Genomic DNA, 21,046 nt, shown 5'->3' on the forward strand with positions numbered 1-21,046 from the left:
AGTGTGTTTTGAAACAGCCTTTCCTAAAGTGGTTATGTGCTTTGTGTCTGTTGAATTTTGAATTTAGATTAAGAGATTAATGGCCAGAATTATCTGATGCAATGCACTCAAGAGTCTAAATTAGTGAGGAATCTTTTAGGATCTAGTATTATTTTGTTTCCTTTAAAATAAAATAGATATGTTTTGCTTTTCAGTGGGCTCACTAATTAAGAGGCTTAGGGGATAATTCATTTATTTCCTTTATGCCCTCTCCCTCCTCTCCTTTTAAAAACCCAGGCAGTACCAGAAAGTACCCCAAAATGTTAATTTCAAGTATTTAGTACATTGAACCGTGATGGTTTCTAATGAATGGGAAGTCATGCTTCTGGTTCTGTGGCCATTGTTGATGTGGTTTTAATTTTCACAATGTGTTAACATGATAATTAAATTCCCCTGCTTGTCCTGTGAGGAAAGAATTTTATATGGCGCCACACATGGGGAAAAAACTTTGATATTTGAGAATAATATTATCTTTTAAACTGAGATCATATGTGGATACAGAATATTGTGTATATTGCTATGACAATGGCTTTAATAACATTTCGTAAGCTGCCTTTTTCAAGACTGTTTGAAAATGTCACCCTCAGCTAAACAGATGTGATTTGCATCAGAGCTGTGTATGTCCTTACTCCTAATGAAACAAGAGTCCCTTTCTTCAGAGAGTAATTGTTCTTGCAACGTGTTCTTTTTTTTTTTCCCTCAGCACTCAGTGTTCCTCCCCTGCCCTTCTTTTGCCTTAATATTCGTCCCTTAATTCTATCAGATTAGTCGTCAACTAAAATTAAAGGCAGGTGTTAGCCTTCACAGTCTCTCCTGACCTAATTGTACAGCCTCGATGTAGGTGCTTGCTTTTAGTACAGAAGAGGCCAACAGGGCGGCTTTGGGATTACGAGATCCAGATTCGGATACTAAGATGAGACTGTGCTAGAACCTTGGACAAGTTCCTTCATCTCACCCTAGGCCTCAGTTTCCTAATAATGTAACACGGGAAGGGTGATAGGCCCTTCCTCAGTTATATGTCAAACACTAAGATAAGGAGCGATGCGTAGTACGATCAGCTCTTGCTAAATTCCTGCCCAACTTGCTTGTTCTCCCAGAGTGCCCTCTCCTTTTGCCTGTGCCTCTCTGCTCACGTCATCTGCTTGAAACAGTCCACCCTCCTCCTGCAACACAGGCGCACGCAAGCCCACCACAGGAAGCCGTCTCTGTGTTCTAATTCGATCCCCCCAAGAAGGCATCGCTGGGAGAGCCTCCTCTCTGCCTGCCAGTTTGGGAATAGTCCCATCTGAAACCTTAGTCACTTCTCTTGTGCTGCTTAGCAGTCCTAACGGCAGGCGCTAGGCATCTACCAGTGTTACCCTGTCTCTTTTGCACTGTGAACTCCTTGAATCCCGGGAGCTCTATCATAAATTTCTCCCTTTTCCAAAGAGCCCCGTACCTTGTCATCTGCTGTGCTTATTTTATTATTGGGGGATGCTTTTCTTTACGCGTGTCTTATTTCAGACAGTTTTCAATACATACGATGTGCTTACTTTTGCATTAATCCTATCACTTCCGGGCATTGGCAAAGGTCAGAAAATTAGGAGGAACAAAAATACGTTTAGTTCGTTTAAGCAATATGTAAGTTCCTCTTGTGTTTCCTTCCCTCAGCACCCAATACTTTTGCAAAAGAATGACTAATTCCTTATTTAAAGGAAAGTGAAAGCAGATCTGTTACTTCTATTGTTTGAAAAGGTATTTTTTATCCATGGATTGATAGAGTATTTACATATTGTTGAAGCACCTTACAATATATTTATGGAAACCGCGCACGAAACTCTCAGTGCCTGTATGTTGTTTCCTTGTCATGTTCATGTGGGTTAGAGAACAACAATTACAATTTGAAAACTCTAATGTTGTTACATCTTTAGAATAATTGTTTTCTGAAATGAAGTTTTAGTGCTCTGTACTCCAGGACCAAAGTCATGTTGCATCATTACTTTACTGTTGAAAACGTAGGAGGCTCAAAATAGTTTTATCTTTATACGTTGAAGCTTAGGATCATTAAACACAATAATTTCACTAATTCTATCGGCTATTTTATTTGTGGACTCTTTGAAGACTATAGACTTTATTAAAAATTTTATGAATTAAAGACATGGATTGTTTGGTTTGTATAGCTCCATTTGAACATGAGAAGGTTTGCTATTGTTGTTCGCAGCATTTATGCTGGAGTTTATCTTTGCTCTGTTACTACTGTTTTGTTTGCTGTGGCAGTGCTGTGGGTGTGCCTGCTTCTGTTTCTGCTGCCCCACACAGCACTCTTTTACATAGACTTACGTACCCTCTTTGGTTCTTCAGTGTGGAACCGTAGTTCATTTTTTTCTGGGGCGGTAATTACAATATCACAGATCCGGGTAAGTCGACCAAAGCTGACCAAACTTAATGGTTTGTTTCATAACAGTATTTGAGGTTATGTTCTGTCTATATAGATGCTTCTTATTTATATAGATGACACATAAGTGTAATCTACACCGTGTTCCATATTTCCTAAAGCAAATCATTCATTTTTTAAATAGAAAAGTTATTACCAAAGAAGTATTTCTCTTTACCCTTGATCCAAGGACAAACCACAGTGAAGCAAGGAGACAAAGGGTTGGTTGGTGCTAGCATCCGATTGGAGGATACTAGGGAGTGGTGAGGCTTGCAGCAGCTTTGACCGCGACTACCTGTGGTGAGGTCAGAGCCAGTGTTCCTAGACACCCTTGACTGAGTTCTTTTGGATGGCCCATGACCTTTGAGGCCCTCAATTTGTGAGATTCAGCACTGAAACATTCAGTTTAGTGCTTTGTTTGACAAAGCTAAATTGATAGTTCCTTTCTAATTCTGAATCCCAATTTTAGTTACACTAGTTAGACAAAGCCTAGGAAATATGTAAAATATGGTACAATTTGGTCAGTGTGCTAATGCTCCTTTCTCCCTTTCCCCTGAGGGCTCATTAAGGAGTGTCTGCCTTTGGCTCAGGTTGTGATCCCGGGATCCTGGGATCAAGTCCTGTGTCGGGCTCCCCATAGGGAGCCTGCTTCTCCCTCTGCCTGTGTCTCTGCCTCTCTTTCTGTGTATCCCTCATGAATAAATAAAATAAAATCTTTGAATTTTGGCCAGAAGTAACATCATTTAGGTCATTTGTACCCATACACGGTGTTTCCCCACAAAACTGCCCCCTCTGTAAGACATATGCAAGGTGCTGTGCTGCTCACATTTCCTAAAAGCAACAAATCACTCTCTTCCTTAAAGGAGCCATAAACTACAAAGTGTTGATAGTGTCACTAAAATCTGAGTGCCCGAATTGAGGCCTTCAGTCATGACAGCTCTATGCCGTGATTCTATTTCTCTTTGTTCTGGTGCCCCAGTTTAATATTTGTCTTAACACTTATTGTTTTAAGCGTATTTCCTTGGTTTCCACTAAATTAGCTGCACCAGAGGGTCTCATTTACTTCAAATCTATTCGTATTTGGAAATATCATTGTACAGGGTAAAAGTTGCTAGGAAAATGTATCCAGGGACAATCTGTACAAGTATAAACTCTTTAGTTAATGCTCTAGGAGACTTTTCCTTCAAACTCTGGCCCCTGTGAGGGCCCCATCTTTTCTTTCCTGGATTGTTGCAGTAGCTTCTGGTCTGGCAGCCTTTATGCCCTTCGTAACCATATGGCTTCCAGATTAGTATTTCTTCAACACAGCCCTGGTCCTGTCATTCTGTATTTGGCTTCCTAACAATCACATGTTACAGAGATAGAAGGAATGCAGTAATTATAATGGTAATAATGGCAGTAACAATAATATTAAACAAATGCTCTTAGATGCCCCATCTCAAATATCAAATGTCTTGAGACAACAAGACTTTTGAAATTCAATATCACAGGGTTTATCATTGAGGTATTTGGCATGGGTCTGAAATGCATGTGTATAGTTTGGCTGATGGAAAGATCATCTGATAGTCATGAGAAGTGAGTAGGTGGGGAGCTGACATTTTGTTAGAAGTGCATGCCTGGTATTTTGCTGTACCGTTGCACCTCTTCAGATCGTTGTTATCAGAAATAAACTACCTTGTGAAGAAACTATAGCACAATTTGGGACAGTGGGAGAATCTTTATTGTTTCTCATCTTAGTCTTGGCTTTGCAGTGAAACATGCATGGTGAGGAGGTCCCTTGCCTTCATGTGTTCCCATCTGTGCAGGCTGATTGACTACTTGGTGACCACACTGTAAACAGCTTTTTTGAAGAATTTTTCAATCCATAACCCATATGTGATATGTTAAATGAAAAAAATGAGATATTAAATTGCTCACCAATGAGGTTCACCTTTAAACACCAGTACTCCTATGGACTACGCCTATACACACGTACACACTCACATACAAATGTACATGTAAATGCATAGAAACATTTACCAAATTTAATAGTTATTAACACTGAGGTTTTGAATTATGGATGTTGCTATTTTCTTTAATAATCTTGTTATCTCCCATATTTTCTGAAATGAGTATTACTATTTTAATGTAGAAACTGTATCTTAACGTGAGGATTCACCCAGCATTGTCCTTCACAGCTCTGAGAAACAGCAAATACATTGTTGAACCATCACTAAAAAACCATGGAGTGACAACAGAACAAACACAAAGTTGAACTATCTTTTCTTTGTTTTTAGATATTATTTATTTATGCATGAGAGACACAAAGAGGCAGAGACATAGGAAGAGGGGGAAGCAGGCTCCCCATGGGGGAGTAGGAGATGTGGGACTTGATCCCAGGACTCTGGGATCACAACGTGAGCCAAAGGCAGATGCCCAATCACTTAGCTACCCAGGTGCCCCGAACTATCTTTTTTCTAACAGTAAAATATCTTCTTAAGTATTTCTGTTGTGTACCATCTACGAATGGTATCCTGGGAAATTTTATGTTTTGCTGCCTTTTTGTTTTGTTTTGTTGTTTTTTTAAAATTGTACTTATTTGAGAGAGAGAGTACATGAGACAGGGAGCGGAGGGGGAGGGAAAAGCAGATTCCCTGCTGAGCAAGGAGCCAATGTAGGGCTCGATCCTAGGGATCCTAGGACCCCAGGATCGTGACTTGAGCCAAAGGCAGATACTAAACTGACTGAGCCACCCAGGTATCCCTGTTTTTCGCTTTTTAACTGCCGGGGTATTGAGTGACGAAATATAGAAATAAAATGGCTAGCTCCATAAATTGCACCTCTGATGCCTAGGATCATTTGTGATTTTTTTAATCATTTTTTAAAGTGATTTCCTCTTTTCCTACCAAATAATGATGTTGTTCACACTACCTATCATCTTTGTATTTCTATAATGCCAGTCATCCCAGAATCGCAAGGGCTCACACACACACAGACTAAATACAGAAAATTAAAAAAACGGGATGTTTACACTTGAATATATTCATTCATCAATGCAGTCATTCCTCAGTGAAGCTTTGATAGCCTTCTGTAGCTTAATCCTTGGGCTACCATAACAAAATGAAAGGATGAATAATGAATATTAGAATATGGTAACTTCTGGAGTTACATAGTATTGAAGTATAGTTCTCTAACTTGAGAGTGCGTGAGAATTACCTAGGTGATGACATTTATTGGAGATACATGGAATATCAGGAAGAGCAGACCAGGAGAAGATGCTCGAATTCAGCTGCCCATGTAAAGTGTGAAAGACATTTTTAGCCAGCACCTTGAAAGGGAAGGAGCTAAGCAACAGAGAAGACAGGAGCTCACCTAATGTCATCCAGTAGTCAGAGTAGGAGAAGGACCCTCCCTCTCAGCCTCTTAAGCCAGTGTTCTTTGGCTGGCTGGAACTCAGTTCTGTTTTAAAAAATGAATGGGTTGCTATAGAGCCCTGTATTCCAAGTAGAGTTTGTCAGACTTCTGGGAATCTGAGAAGTTTCCACTGGTTTTCTGCCTGTTTCACCCAACTACAGTTGAATTCATTGAGGCTAGGAACCATAACTTGTTACCCAGCAGTTGGCAAAACTGCTGGTATTTAGAAGGTGGTCAGTTAATGGTCAATGACTGTATGAATGACACCATTTTTAAAAAAGAAATTCTAAAGTCATGTATTTAAGTCAACTAATATCATATTTCTTTGCTTTAGGGTGGTTTGGGAAGATGCAATGTGTTCTTTGAAAGGAAAAGATGTTTGGAGATATGATTGTTTTTCTCTGTACATAAAGCTATTTTATTTTAAATACAAATATAATGCTTGCATTAAAAGAAAATGGAGGAAGAAAAAGAAAGCAAAATACCTATATTTCTAATACTATAGTAATCATTCAGATTTTTTTCTCATTCAGATATTGGACTCTAATCATGCTCTTATTTTCTTTTTTTAATGTTTTTTTTTAAAAGATCCTATTTATTTATTTATGAGAGAAACAGAGAGGCAGAGACACAAGCAGAGGGAGAAGCAGGCTCCCTGTGGGGAGTCCGATGTGGGACTCAATCCCAGGACCCCAAGATCATGCCCTGAGCCAAAGGCAGATGCTCAACCACTAAGCAACCCTGGTGTACCTACATCCTCTTATTTTCATGTAACAGTTTAAAACAAAGGGGTTAGCATTCTGCAACATATATAGATCTTGAGATTTATCAATATGAATCTTGAAAATAGTATCAGAATGAGAATGGTCTCAGTTTTTATGCCATTCCAAAGGACCTCAGGTATCAGAATTTATCTGAGATTGAAGGTGTTTCTTAGCTGTTTTAAGCTACCAGAGATGTTTACAGTTTCCCAAGCAATCCCTTGCTTGTAAAGAAGACACTGAAAACAACGTAAGTGAATTTGTTTTGACTCAGGACTTTCAGACTTTATCTCAATTAAAAATTGGGTCCTTGGTCAGCCCAGGTGGCTCAGCTTTTTAGCGCTGCCTTCAGCCCAGGGCGTGGTCCTGGAGACCTGGGATTGAGTCCCATGTGGGGCTCCCTGCGTGGAGCCTGCTTCTCCCTCTGCCTGTGTCTCTGCCTCTCTTTCTCTCTGTGTCTCTCATGAATAAATAAATAAAAACTTTTTTAAAAATTGGGTCCCAAAGAATATTTATTTATCTTTGGATTTGTTATTGCTTGGTATTTTGTAATTAACAAAACAAAACAAAACAAAAGGTCAAAACTACTCTTCATTTTATCATCAGAAGGAGGTGCCTCTGGAAGGAGGAGTCCAGAATGATTGAGCTCTATCAGCCATTTGCACCCCTCAGCTGATAAAGGATTTCAGTAGTGGTGCTAATACCTTGCTCTTGGTTTAGCCCCCCTCCCCTTGCTCATCCACAGAGCTCCGTCACCATGTATCATGGCCAAAACCATGGTGATCTCTCCCCCAAGCCATCCTCAGATTTCTAGCTGGCAGTGGCTGTCAAGAAAAGAGAAAACAAATTATTACTCCAAATTCTAGCATGTTTTCTGCACTGCACAGTCTAAAATATCACATAGACACTATCAGCAAAGCTTTCCTCAGTATAAATGGACAACATAGCAAGGAGTGGTTTGGGGGATCATTCAAACTAGGACTGTCATTGCTCTTGTCATTACTAAGATGACTATCCATCTATTGCAAGCACTTTCCCCATTTCCCTTCACCTCTGAGGTTATAAACTATTCTCTAAATAGTCTCCTGGAGAGAATGGGAAAGGAGCTACCTCCACTGTGCCCTCCGGGAGTGAGGAATGAAGACTGGTGGGAGAGCAATCGTTGTTTCCAGATTGCTCCATTGCCTCACCCTTTTCAGGCAACACCAGCTACCAGAAATGCATCTACTCCATGTGGTCATTGCAGGATTTATCTGGGCATTTGCTGAACCTGCTCGCAATTTATTTTTATTTCTTCCGATAGACGTGGATTTGGCACAGGAGAGTGAATTCTTTCTGGAACAGCAGATGTGCCTGGTACACTCGTTTGCTATAACCATTTGTGCTGTGGTTGAAAAAAAAATTTTTTTAAGAGTGCAGAATTGTCGAAGGGGGAGGGTTAAAAAACCAGAACCATTTTAGCGATTATGCAAAGTTAGAATGTGAGTAATTTTGCTGCAGTTAGTCATTATGGGCTTTCATAGCTTGTTTTACAAGGATAAAGGGATATGTACAGGTTTGGTGAATAGAGCTCTTATTTGTCCCTAATAGTCGCTTTTTATGAAAACATTTTCTTCCCTTCCTCCTACTCTGTGGCGAAGTGCTCTCTCCTTAGAAATTATACCCTTCTGTGATTCACCCCCTTTGTCCATCTACAATAAGTGGACAAACAGTCTCCATTTCTGAGAACAAATATGTTCGAAAGGAAACTTTATTTTCCCATACAATATGTAATATGAATGATGTACATTGAAATCACAGAGATACACTGATCATTTAAAAATGAGCATGTTTTCTACGAGAAAAGAAAAAGAAAAAAAGCCACCAGAGCAACCATCTAGTGACTTTGCTATGAGCTTAATGTGCTGGGAATGTGATGTCCTTTCCATCTTTTATTTGAAGTATCCGGGAGGTCTTAGCAAATCTTGCTTATAGAATCCCTAAGGACTGTGACACAGAACCTATTCCTTTTTTGCTTTGCTTTCGGTCACCCAAATTCCTTTGGAAATATGTGAACGAAGGTCTGTTTGTTTCCACTGTAGCAAATATAGCCACTTGCTCACACTGGTGGCTTCCCTTACTGAATTCCACTACTATTTTGGAAACTCCTGTATGAAAACACAGCAACCCAACTTGTCCCCATCAAGCCTTCTTGGTGATTCCACGCAGTGCTGCCTGGTGTCTATCCACTGAGGTTCACTTTTGTCAAAAAACAAAACTGGATTTGTTGCCTTTTTTGCAGGCTTGTTGCTAAGTCTGGTCACTCTGGTGTAAGGGCAGGAACAGGGTCTTAGAGTCTGGAAAACTGAGTTCTAATTCTGACCCTGTCAAGGCCTTGTCACTTGGGGTGAATCCTTCCTGAGCCCTGTTTCCTTGAGGAGAAAGTAGAAGTTCGTGACATTTGAATTCCTTCAAGCTCTAATATGCCACAGTTCTGTAAAGGATATTGTATAATAATAATACATAAATAAGCCAACTTTATTTCCTCTTTCTCAAAAATTTCTTTGTGCTTCCATCTGCCCCAGACAACTCTCTTCAGACTGTGCCTCAAAGGTGGTTACATTTTAAATTTTACCACCGACATGCAAATTTGAGCAATGAGAAACCCCTGTACGACTTGGGGGTTTCCTGAGAGAAGGGATCCCACTCTTTTATTCATCTCTTTGTCCTTAATGGCTTCTGAGTAACACTAAGAGACTGGAATGGTTGGCTCTGTTATAGTAGTTGATTATAACCAAAAACTACTGAACCACGCTCCCCGCATTTCCTGTCACCTACAGCTAAGAAACCTAAAACACCTAGAGTAACTCAGAATATCATTTTAATTAGATTGAATTATAGAATCCACTATCATACTTAAATACTTATTACTTAGTTATCCATCTAACTAAGACTTCAGCTTTACAAAACTGGGAGGAGACCAAAAAGTATGGGACAGTTAAAATTGAACCAACGACTGCCATTATTGTTTTGTTTTGTTTTGTTTTGTAATTAAACACCTCCCTTGCTTACAGCAATTGTCCGTTATGGAAATCACACTTACTCATTGAACCAGTGCTATGGAGTACGGGTTTGTTAGATGCTAAAAACATCATGTTGAATGAGAAGGACAAGTCCTCACCCATAGGAAGCTGGGAGGGGAGGTGGGAAGAAGGTTAAAGAATTGCAAAACAATGGACAAGGGTTATCATATAGGAAGTTCAATCAATTGAAGGGAAACCGGTGATGGACACTTCACCTAGACCTAGGCTTCCCAGAAGAGGCATCATTCATTTGAAACCTGAAGGATGAATATTTGTGAGGAGTGGAGAAGTGGGAGCAGGCTGGAAAGTGTTCAAGTCAGGTAACCACAGGATGGCTGGAGCATCCAGCCCTGGGGAGGGAAGAGAGGAGACTAGGATGCTGAGCCCTGGCTCTGTCAAGAAGGAATTTGGATTTTTTTCTAAGAGCAATAACAATCTTCAGATTTTAATAAGGGAAGGAGATGATCTGCCTTGGGTTTTAGAAATATTCTGGTTACAGTGTAGAGGCTGTATTAGAGTTCAGTTTTTTTTTTTAAATATACATATAAAAGCATATGTCTACATGTATTTGTTATATGTATTGCAGTGGATTAGGGGACCAGTGATTGTGGACTGAACTAGGGTATCATAATAAGTTGGCCTTGAGAACCGGAAGGTTGCATGTAATTAGGCAATAGAACCAACAACCTTTGCAATACCGAGGGGAAAAAACATTGTATGGCTGTATTAAAACATCGAATCACATGACTATGTATCTTTAAGATACCCATTAAGCTTAACATGTTACTGATTCACAATGTTTCTGTCCCTGTATATATGCACTATTATTTTGCTTTTCTTTATAGACTTATTTTGAATACATGTTCCCTTGCTTACCAGCTGGGAACATTCCATCAGATCAGTGTGCCATGATTTCTTAAAGCGTCCTCTAATAGTTTGTAAATATGCAATTAACATAAGTTATGGGCGTTTTAATGGCTCTTTACTGCCAGTTTACCCACCAAAAGAATTATTCCAATTTCCAGTGCTACCAGCCATGTAAAAATATACCTATACTATTATATTCTCACTGAGACTACATTTTATTGTTCGTTGGCTAATTGGTTCTGTGCTTGGTACTTTTCACCAAACCCCGGCATGATTAGACAAGAACACATAGAAGGGATGATTCCATGTATGAGGTAGTTTGCTATGGAAATAGGTTCTTCTGTCACTACGTTCCTAGACTACTGAACACACATCAAATTAACCCTCATCATAATGGCATTTTATCCAGGGCCAGCCACATGCATGCCGGGGACTCAATGTAGTGTACCGTATGGGGATTTGTATAAACAGCAGCCTCGGAGACCTCTCAAGTTCAAAAGTGATGACCTACCATCTCATTTGACAGTTATTTGGGGAGAAAATTCACTTTGAAATACTGGCTTTCTTGATTTTGACATGATGACATGATAGTTTTATCAATACATGAGTGCAGGACCTCACCCAGATCGTTGCTTCCATGTCTGATATTTAGGAAGTAAGAAATGAGGGCTTCATGGGGTGCCTGGTTGGCTTAGTGGTCCAGCATCTGCCTTTGGCTCAGGTTGTAATCCTGGGGTTCTGAGATTGAGTCCCACATCAGGCTCCCTGCTCAGTGGGGAGTCTGCTTCTCCCTCCGCCTATGCCTCTGCCTCTGTGTCACTCATGAATAAAGAACTAAAATCTTAAAAAAAAAAAAAAAAGAAAGAAAGAAAAGAAATGAGAGCTTCCAAGGTTACATCTTGATGTTCCCAAATGATTTTATTTCTGGGCAAACAAGATAGACATACTGGCTTTGGTGTCTTCAGTAGTCCAGGAGCCACTTGCCTTCAGAGTCGTCGTCGTCGTTGTTGTTGTTGTTGTTGTTCTTCTTCTTCTTCTTCTTTCTTCTTCTTTTCTTCTTTTCTTCTTCTTCTTCAAGATTTTGTTTATTTATTCATGAGAGACACAGAGAGAGAGAGAGAAAGAGGCAGAGACACAGGCAGAGGGAGAAGCAGGTTCCATGCAGGGAGCCTGACGTGGGACTCGATCCCGGCACATCCTGGGCCGAAGGTGGCGCTAAACCGCTGAGCCACCCGGGCTGCCCCAGAGTCTTCTTACACATATTCTAAATTGTTGAGAGAAATAATTAAATGGAAAAGCTTCTAAGACAAAAACTGCTCTCGAGTGCCACACCAGACCCTACTGATTCTGCTGTATCTACCTCTGACGCTGTTCAGAGGAGCCCTCTCACTAGCTGTAGCTCATGTTGCAGAATGCTGTGCTGTGAAGTGAACAGGTGTTGATACAGCACACGGAAGTAAGAGCTTTATGTCTGCATCTCTCTGACAAGAACTCCTGGGGGAGGGTGTGCATGTGTGCGTGTGTGTGTGTGTGTGTGTGTGTGGCTTGGTGTGCAACAGCTGAAAATTTGTGTACTAGTAGTGTCCCTGTATTGGCAGTAATGTTTTGAACTCTGTGATACCAATTAAAATCCTGTGGTTTTAATTTCAAAAGTAATTATTGAGATCATTTTAACCATTCATCAGTTTTCAGCTACCATTTCTGAGGTGACTTTTTTCTTTCGTGTGGAAAATATGGAAAAAAACTATGAAGATGAAAACCTAAATTTCTGTAAATTACACCTGCTGGTGCAGTTTTGCACCTTTAAAAAATATTTTTAAATCATTTTCAGTGTCTGACTTACTATGTTCCTATTTCTCTCTATGGACACACACATACACAAGTTGGGAGACTATGCTATTATTTTTTGGTGTGTGTCAATTTTTTAAGTAATTGATATTTTTCATATATATTATTCGAAAAATATAAATGTATATATGCACACACATGTGTATACACACTCTGATTTAAAAAAAGTAAATTGTGGTTGTGTTAGAAACTTTGGAAAATAGGAAAAGCCTACAGAGCGCCTAAAACCACTCCCTTAAAATGCCCACTGGATCATTTTGAGGATATATCTTTCTAGCCATATGTGTATGTATCCATGTATGAGAACTAGAGATAAATACAAATACTGATTAACAGTTATAAAATGTTTCCTGGGATCCCTGGGTGGCGCAGCAGTTTGGCGCCTGCCTTTGGCCCAGGGTGTGATCCTGGAGACCCGGGATCGAATCCCACATCGGGCTCCCGGTGCATGGAGCCTGCTTCTCCCTCTGCCTGTGTCTCTGCCTCTCTCTCTCTCTCTGTATGACTATCGTAAATAAATAAAAAAATAAAATAAAATAAAATAAAAATGTTTCCTGAACTGATTTTGAAATGTATAAAATTATTGATTTTTTAAATTGATTCTCTTTGTTTTGTTCTTTTTGCCCATTTACTGTGTTAAAGTATCCAACAAAATCCACCATCTTACCCATTTTTGAAGAGTACAGTAAGTGTATTAATGTTGTTGTGCAACCATCACCACCATCCATCTCCAGAATTCTTTTTTATCCTGCCAAACTAAAACCCCATACTCATTAAGTAATTACTCGCCATTCCTCCCTCCTCGGCCTCCCTCGTGACCACATTTTACTTTCTGTCTTGGTCAATTTGCTTACTTTATGCACCCTATGTAATTGGAATCATGCAGTATGCGTTCTTTTATAAGTGGTCTAGTGCATTTTTAGCACAATAGGGTTTTTTTTAATATTTTATTTATTTATTCATGAAAGACACAGAGAGAGGCAGAGACATAGGCAGAGGGAGAAACAGGCTCCTTGGGGAGGGGGAATGATGCAGGACTCGATCCCAGGACCCCTAGCATTCTGTTTTAAGGTTCATTCAGTTGTCAGAATTTCTTTCTGAGTAATGCAATATTGTATACATAGAGCACCTTTTGTTTATGTATTCACCTGTCAGTGAACACTTGGAATGCTGCCACATTTTAGCCATTATTAATAATGCTGCTATGAATTTGAGTGTGCAGTGTCTCTGCTTTCAATTCATTTTGAGTATATATCCAGAAGCGGGATTGGTCGGTTGTTGATCGGTTTTGCAATATTTAACAATATGATTTTTAATTGCTGAATAGTATTCCATTATATGAATGCACCATCGTTTATTTTAACAACTCCCATACTCATTATTTAAATTGTTTATAAGATTATAATCTTTCATTTTTATATGAACATTTCAAGAAACAAAAAGTATGGACTTTATCAGGACTTCTGGTACACATATCACCAAATTAACCCATAGATAGATTGCCCATAAGGAGTTTATAGAACTAAACAAATACTGCATTGGTCCCTAAGTCTAACTCATATAAACATTTTCCTTTGAAGATAATTAGGGTAACCCCTTCTATTACTCCTACCTCCCATCTCCAGGTATACCTCTTTATTCTGCTTTAATAACACTACCTAAGGATGCAGTTGTGAATTCTGGGTTCAAAGAAGAATCATTTGCTCCTTTCCTTTTTAATTTCCAGATTTCATTCTCTAAGTGGGTGGACAAAAGATAATTTTTATTAAAAAGCCGCCAAAGATCCTTTTGTGATGCCAGATTTGAAAAATGCTTGTCGAAATGTACAGTAGTATGTTCATGTATTATACTCTTAGTCTGTTAGGTTGCTTTCTAGCTCATGGGGTCCTCTATCAAGTGAACAATGTGAGTAGCCCGAATGAGTAAGAAATCTATTTGCTGGGGGCACTAATTCTGAATTCTGGGCTCGGAGTCGTGACTGGCTCAATAGGTAGATCGTGTGAACTCTTTATCTCAGGGTTGTGAGTTCAAGCCCCAGGCTGGACATGGAGCTTACTTAAAATTCAATCAATCAATCAACCCTACATTTTGGAAGATAATTGCTAAAGGGACTCAAGAAATCAAAATTAAGTTATTCCTCAATTAAGGACCTGAAGAAAGCAAGGAAGTAATTTTTTTATTAAGCAAAAACAAGTAGCAAATATGAGGAATGCATGACAGTATAACTGACATAGGTCAGCTCTGTTTGCATGTTTTTCTAATTCTATAAACTTAGCAACCAAGTCTAGCTATTTCTTTATCTAGCCATTACTTATTCAGTACCTACCTGGTATGGATTTTTAGTGATGAGAGCAGGCTCTTACTGGCCACTAAAACTTATTGTAAATATTCAGAATTTACTCTTAGAATCACTAGATTGTTCACATAACTGGAAATAAGTGTATTGAAAATAAAATTGAAGTTGAAATGCCCAGAATCCATTCCAGCAAATCAACCATTCCCCTTTCCAGAGTTTATTTGTTCTTTGTCTGTATGGAAATAACATTTCATGTAGCTTCAATCATATTGCATATATGATTGGTTTCACATTCTGAGTTTGTCATTTAACATTTACATTTTCATTTACTGTCTTAGGCATTTTCCCATCACTGTAATAGCTGGAATCACAATATATGAGGGGGCTCTGACTTTAATATAGTTGCTTTCATATAGGACTTTAACTTTTGAATATATTCCCCTTCTGTTACCTGAGAAAGCTTTCTTTCTTAGTAGAAACACTTTTACTTATCACACCCAGATTTGTCCAAAAAAATGTAATTAATAATTATCTGAGTGCAGTAACTCTGCCTTTGTCTTTTTGTGGCTTTAGCAACCAGCTCAGCAATTGACAAATAGCAGAATTTCAATTTTTTAATTGAATAAATAACTTTGATTAATTAAATTTCTAGAGATCAGGGTATTGTGATTACTTGGTAGTCCACATGCATTTTGTCACAGTACATGTTGTTAAAGATTATTTTTAAATGGATTAGTCTCCTTTCAAAGTTTATTTAAAATTTTGCCCCTGACTATTTCTGTAAGAGATTTGAGCCAGCATCAAGCAGAATTTGCATACATAATATAACCATCAAAATGAAAATAAGCATCTCAATATTTCTTTGAAAGAGAGTAGTAGTAATAAATTCAAAAAGTAAAGTCATTGAACTATTTAGAGGAAGGGAGAGACTAATGAGATTACTGTAATTAAGCATACATTAAATTCATGACAGAATTTCTTGATTGTCAAGTAATAAGAAAAATGAGCTAGTTCTTATTTTGCATGTTTGGTTATAATCTGACAAGAGAAATGAATGTTTCATGGAGTCTATTGGTCATTCGTTCATTCATTCATTCAAATGTTTGTCTAATGCCTACTAGTGGCTACGGTATGAAAAAGCCACTGGGGAAGCAGGAGTGAATAAGAGGGACCATCTCTAACCTTGTGAAAACAGACAGGTACAAGTGTGACATGTGTAGAAGGGGAGGAGTAAATAGTGCTTACTCTGCCAGAGAATTCAGCAAAGGTTGCTGAGGAGCCAGATACTCAGGTTGAGATTAAAGGGATTCTTAGGAATTAGCTCATTAGAATTCAAAGAGAGGTGCGGAGCCAAATGGGTATAATCCGTGAAATGAGAGAGAGCCAGTGTCAGAGAGTGATATAATGTGTAGCTCTTGAGGAGAAGGAGAAGAGCTAGAGTCCAAACCATTCCCTTAAGCCACTGAAAACTTTTAAGCAGGAAAACAGTGTGATTAAATCTGCATTTGAGAGAAAGCGCTCTGTCTACAGAATGAAGGATTCACTGAAGTGGGGAGCAAGAATATATTCTTGGAGACCAGTCTGGATGCTGTTGGACAATTCCCGGTGACGGGTGGTGGCATCTTGCAATAGAGTCACAGCAAAGGAAATGAAGAAATGTGGAAATATTTGAGAGTTACAGAACTCCCTATTTGGGAAATAGAATCCACAGGATTTAGTACTTGAAGAGGATGTGAGGGAGAGGCTCAAGAATGACTCCTAGTGTTCTCATTTGAGCAACACCTGTGTGGATGAGAAAACCAGACGACGAGAAGCATAAGCGCAGATTCAAGGAAGATGATGAAACAGTTTTTACTGTGTTGAGCCTGAAGAGCATTTGAGACATCCAAGCAGACCGTGAAATAAACAGCTGAATATTTGGGCCTAGTATTCAGAGTATTGCTGAATTCTGGAGATAGGCGCTCAAGAATATTCAGAACATAGAAGGCATTTTAAATTATGTCTATGGTCCTGGAAAGAGTTAATAAAGAGACAGAGCGAGAAGAGAAGAGGTCCTATATCAGATAAAAAGGATCATGATTCTGGGGCTATTGGGCAGTATGTTCAAGACTGTCCTCAGTAGCAATTTGAAAGAAAGATTAGTAAAGTACTTCTAGCAGAAACCTAGAAAGAGCCTGAATCTCCCTGCTGTCACTGTTGAGCAGACATATTAGTTCTTGGCTGCCTATTCCTGGATTATCTATTATAAAAGACAAATCTCTGTCTGTTTGAGATCATGATAATTTGACTTTCTGGATCTTACAGCTTGACTTCTTTCCAACTTCTAAAACATGGAAGTCAAGTATTAAACACCATAACATAACCATTTTAATGAGGTTATGTACAAAGTTCATGGGGTATATAACTGAAGGACCATAGAAAAAAAAAACCTCAAAATACTTACAAGGGAGTCAGGAATGACATTACAGAAGATGCACCATTTGATCTGAGACTTGCAGAATAAGTAAGCAACTGCCCAGATGGCTATGTTTGAGCAGCAGGGGAGCAACGTGGTAGAGAGTTGGATAGAACAGATCAGAGACTATAGAAGGAGGACCTGGCTGACAGATATGAGTACAGACATAACTGTGTGATCTATTCCAGTCTCTGCATCAGTCTAAAATTGCTGGAGTGTGATGTGAGTGATGGTGGAAAGAAGGAGGTGGCTGGACAGGGAGGCAGGGACTAGACTGGAAAGTCTTTGTAAAATATATTTTTAAAAAAACCACAGTGTAGAGTAATAAAAAGAGTTCAACACAAGGCAGAGTCATTTGCAAATTGGGATCAGGCTCATATGGTCATGTTAGATGACTGGCATTATTGAGGAAGGAAAGTGAGAAAGAAGTGGAGTGAGTTGATGGCAATAAATAGCTCAGGGACATGGTGATGAGGATGAATAGTAGGGAAAACAAAACAAGACTGGAGTAAAGTACAGGCTGTAAGAAGTAAGCAGGGGTTCCAGAGAAGACAAAGTAGTAGATTAGGGGAGGGGAGTGTGTGTGTGTGTGTGTGTACAGATGTGTTCAGGGAATGAGTGAGCAGGGCCAAAAGAGACTGAGGAATAAGACATTATTCTGACTTGGCCATAAAGCAAGTTAAGGACCTGCGCCACAGGGTGAGCACGAGAGACGTTCTCAACATCACTTGTCTGTTGTTGTCTTATGGCCACAGCCAATTCTTCCTGGTAATGAGAACATCCATTCAACAGCAGCTGATTCTGTATTCGCCCCTCTACCAGACTAGAAACTCCTGAAGGACAGGGAGACATGCATTCACTGTTCATCCTAGGATGTTACCATTCTCCCATTAACCTCACAGAGCTTTTCTTGCCAAAGATCTTGAGAGAATAATTAATGGAAAAATAACCACATGAGAAGACTGTTACAGAGATTCAAGTCTCAGGGGAAAAAAAAAAAAAATATATATATATATATGTATATATAATAATTATAAAATGTGCTTGATTTTCAAAATAAAAATGTTAAATCATGATAAAACTTTAAGAATTTCTGCAAAACAAAAAAGAAATGATACGCCAAAAATAAATACTCGGAAGTGCCAACTAATTCAGTGAGTAGAAAAGATTCACTATGTATTTAATTGAATATGTGGGCCAGGAAAATGTTGCCATAGCTTTCTTTAACTATAAAGAACATAAATAAATATGCTTTAAAATGATTCCTGTTCTTTACCCCTTCCACCTCCAATGAGGTAAAGAATGTGAAATTGCAAAGGAAAAAAAATATAGCTAAATGTGCTATTTTCACTAACAGAGTTATGATATAGGAAGTACTCAGAAACATGCCGGCACATACACAGCGGAATTCATAATAAAGTTTTGAGAAACCTTCTCATCTCCCAAAGAGAGCTCTACTGGCCAGGTATTTCCTAGAAGAAAGCCACGACTACTGAATCTGTGCCCTGATGCATGCCATCAAAGATGTTAGGGAAGTTTAAATTTGTGTGTGTGTGTGTGTGTGTGTGTGTGTGTGTGTGTGTGTGTATTCACACGGAGAAAGAGAAATTTGTTGGAAAAAGTTGCTTCTAAAGAGTTAGGTCTACATTAAGTCTTTTTTGCTTATTTTATCAATGTGATTGGCTTTCATTTTCAAATCTGTGACTTTTGAAGGATCTGCTCTGGGGGCAGGCTTCCTTACAGCTGCAGCAGAGTGTATGCTTGTCATTAGCCAGTTGCTCAGTCACTGTCTCCATTTATAGTTGGGTTTGTAAAGTGTTCAAAATAGGAACTCTGGGTTTCTGCTGATCTTGAGTCATCAAAGAAAAGAAAAGCTTTATTCCTTCTTATATTCAATTCCATCTATGCTGACATTTTTTTAAGACTGACATGGTTGACTAGGGGAAAAAAAAAACAAAACACCTGACTTTGCCTTTTTTTAAGGTTCAAACTGACTCTACTGTGCTTTCTACTACAGAATGTTAGGATCTTGATTGTGTATTTATGTAGGAATTTCTTCAGGATATATATTTTAATAAGCTGCTAAAAAGGAAACTGAATCTCTTTCTCTTGGGTACTATTGGAGCCATCTTCTTGCAGAAGGGAAGAGCGACTCTGCCAAGACAAGATTACTCAAGTTGCTTAAATTACAAAAGTAAATGGCAAGTTTGTCCCCTGAAAGGCTAGTATCAGAAAAGAAGGGAGGGGAATAAAAGATACCTGTATTCAACAGCCTCCTGTAACTTAGAGAACTAAATCTAGAATTACAAATTCCCTAGGAAAGTAGACAAAATTTGAGACAAATAAAATGTGGAAAAGAGAGCTGTAATGGTCAGGATCCCAAGAAAAATGGTAGCACGTTGATTTATAAATGCACTGTGTACACAGGCCCACTGGGATAGGGTGAAGCCTGAAAGGACAGAGCAATAATCTGGAGCAGGCAAAGTCAAAGTTGTTGTGTCCTCCAGACTCAAAGGGACCAAGGGGAGAGCAGTTATTTGAACCAAGAAGTGGAGAGTGTTGTAGAGGAAAGATGCTAGAGGGGATCAGTGACGTCCTTGGCTCACATCTGGGAACTTCACAGGTAGGTTGGCAGAAGAAAAGTGGCCAAAGAATCTGTCATCTTTTATCAGGAGCACTGTTCCCATCTGGGTTCGACAATGCTGTGTTTTACTGTCTGCCTGTGTAATAATAATAATAGTATATCCTAATCACTGTGACAATCAAGTTATTCCCACTCATTCCCAATCTTGCCTGGTCAGTAGGTGGTTTCCTCTCCAGTTGAGAATTACTATATGTTAACCAAGTAACCAGATTTTAATCTTCAGATCAGCATAGATCACCAGAAGCCTATCTTCAGAAAGCTATATATGTGTGCCAATAGACTTGCATATTACAAAGGGGGAAAGATAGCTGCACAGTCTAGGACCCCACATCCACATATCAGGCAAGAAAGAGGAAATTGGCAAAGTAGGTAAGGATGAGTTTTAGTTTTCCCAGAAATGCTTAGTATATATCTCATTGGTCAGAACTGTGTCCCATGGCAACTGCTATCTACAACGTAGTTAAGAGACATATTTTAAGTTTGGGCACACTGTCACCCTAGATAGAATTGCAATTCTTTGAGTAATGAAGAAGACACGTGGGCATGAAGAGGCAGTTAGCGGCATCTTTCCCCTTATCTCTAGTGGCTTGGCGTGGATGAATGACACTAGAATAATATAAGGCCCTGCATTCTCTCCATCGATGCATACATTAATTTGCATGGAAATTAATAACAAAATCAGGGTGTGGTCATTCATTTGTTATAGCACCAAATCTAATAATAACTCAGAGTAAAATAAAAACATTCTGTCATTGGCATATTTGCAGATTCCCCAGTAGCCTGATACTGGAGGACAGAAGTTTAAATCTCCAAGCCTTCTCCGAGCCTTTATTTATCCCCAGCCTAACCAAGGCCTCTCATAGTTTGGCAGTGAGATCTTTTCATCTTTGTGTCCTTAAACATTCTTAGGGTATTCAGTAAGTGTTCTGGATTGAATGAATGAATGCAACAGAAATGGAAAAGTTAGAAAAGGAGGAGCATTCGGCATTTGAATTATCTTTGGAAAATCACTCTTTGACAGGAATCTTTGGTCTAAAATTTAGCATCTTCTTGGTTGTCCTCAGGGTAGTTGTTTCTCTTTGCTTTTCTTTTTCTGTTTTCCTTGGCCTGGTCCTTCTCTTTCTCTGGTACCTCCTTTTAGTTGAATGATGACTAAGTCTTTGGTAATTTGATTGAGATCACATTGTTCAGTTTATTTTTGTTGTTATTGCTAGTGCTTTCAGTGTTATATCAAAAAAGCCGCCAAAGCCAATGTCATGAAGTTTTGT

General features: G+C 39.0%; 1 protein-coding gene across 15 annotated transcripts in view; it reads left to right on the top strand.

The window, feature by feature from the left end:
• Positions 1-21,046, top strand: part of LPP (LIM domain containing preferred translocation partner in lipoma) — a 674,822-nt gene that overhangs the window by 394,859 nt on the left and 258,917 nt on the right. The window lies entirely within an intron of this gene.

This window comes from Nyctereutes procyonoides, unplaced genomic scaffold (genome assembly GCF_905146905.1).
Source record: "Nyctereutes procyonoides isolate TBG_1078 unplaced genomic scaffold, NYPRO_anot_genome, whole genome shotgun sequence".
Taxonomy (NCBI): domain Eukaryota; kingdom Metazoa; phylum Chordata; class Mammalia; order Carnivora; family Canidae; genus Nyctereutes; species Nyctereutes procyonoides.